This window comes from Gymnoscopelus microlampas, assembly GCF_963454915.1.
Source record: "Gymnoscopelus microlampas genome assembly, chromosome: 14".
In the NCBI taxonomy this organism is placed as follows: Eukaryota; Metazoa; Chordata; class Actinopteri; order Myctophiformes; family Myctophidae; genus Gymnoscopelus; species Gymnoscopelus microlampas.
Window position 1 is genome coordinate 26,277,530 of NC_139951.1, and position 518 is coordinate 26,278,047.

Below are 518 nucleotides of genomic sequence, written 5' to 3' on the forward strand. Positions count from 1 at the left end.
ATTCTCCGTTATGCTGAGATCTGCTATTGCATCATTTCAGTCTCTGAGACCCCAGTGGTTCCTTTCCCTGTATATGTGTCTGGGCTATGAATTGACCTGGACAATCTGGAGGTGGTTGTGGAGGGTAGGAGGCTAGGTTTTTTACTTTACTAGTATTTCTACATTGCAGTATCACTACTTTTACTTAAGTAAAAAAAAAACTTTTTCCACCACTGGCTAGTAGGGATGAGGAGCACATTCAGCCACAAACTCATCTTCCCTCCACACACTCCTCAAAGCGACTGGAACAGTCCTTTGTGCCACTAGCCATAAAGCCTGAACCCCATGATATGTTCTGTTCCATTCTTTGGGATCACTGACTCCTGCTTGACTCTCACACACTTGCACATCGACAGCTGGGATGTACTCTGCAGAACCATGATAGATGCCTTTTAAGGATAACACCATTTTATGAAATAGGGCTTTCGTGGTTAAAAAGTCAAGAATTATATGTTTTCCAGAAAGGAAATGATTTGTGA